A 1153-nucleotide genomic window follows, 5' to 3' on the forward strand; every position below is an offset into this window, starting at 1 on the left:
GGTACTATTTTAAGACCAGTTTTTATATTAGTCTATCTCTTGGAGAGTGAAAAGTTGGCTTAAAGATCAACATTCAGAAAACGAAGATCATGGAAGCCGGTCCCACCACTTCATGGGAAATAGATGGGGAAACAGTGGAAACAGTGTCAGACTTTATTTTTCTGGGCTCCAAAATCACTACAGATGGTGACTGCAGCCATGAAATTAAAAGACGCTTACTCCTTGGAAGGAAAGTTATGACCAACCTAGATAGTATATTCAAAAGCAGAGACATTACTTTCCCAACAAAGGTCCGTCTAATCAGGGCTATGGTTTTTTCTGTGGTCATGTATGGATGTGAGAGTTGGACTGTGAAGAAGGCTGAGCGCCAAAGATTTGATGCTTTTGAACTGTGGTGTTGGAGAAGACTCTTGAGAGTCCCTTGGACTGCAAGGAGATCCAACCAGTCCATTCTGAAGGAGATCAGCCCTGGGATTTCTTTGAAAGGAATGATGCTAAAGCTGAAACTCCAATACTTTGGCCATCTCATGCGAAAAGTTGACTCATTGGAAAATACTCTGATTCTGGGAGGGATTGGGGGCAGGACGGGACGGGGACGACAGAGGATGAGATGGCTGGATGGCATCACTGATTTGATGGACGTGAGTCTCAGTGAACTCCGGGAGTTGGTGATGGACAGGGAGGCCTGGCGTGCTGTGATTCATGGGGTCGCAAAGAGTCGGACATGACTGAGCAACTGATCTGATCTGATCTCTATAACTTTTTTTAATTTGTATTTGTTTTTCTCTCACAGTCTCCATGTCTTAGCTAAGCAAGAATCCTAGAAAGCAAGCAAGAGCTCAGTAAAGAAAATTACAAAATATTTGAGTAAATAATAAGGGAAAACTGTCATCTTCCGTCAACTATACTGTCTAATAGAAACTGTAAAAAATGAAACAACACATGAATTTAGCCTTTTATTCTAGGAATGTCTTCTTACTACAACACCGTTTGGGGTGAAGATCCCCTAGAGGAGGAAATGGCAACTGACTGCAATATTCTTGCCTGGAAAATCCTATGGACAGAGGATCCTGGAGGGCTACAGTCCATGGGGTCGCAAAGAGTCAGCCAGGACTTAACCACTGAGCACATATACACACCTTCTCTTGCATAA

The sequence above is a fragment of the Bison bison genome, unplaced genomic scaffold (assembly GCF_000754665.1).
Source record: "Bison bison bison isolate TAMUID 2011002044 unplaced genomic scaffold, Bison_UMD1.0 scf7180017864468, whole genome shotgun sequence".
In the NCBI taxonomy this organism is placed as follows: domain Eukaryota; kingdom Metazoa; phylum Chordata; class Mammalia; order Artiodactyla; family Bovidae; genus Bison; species Bison bison.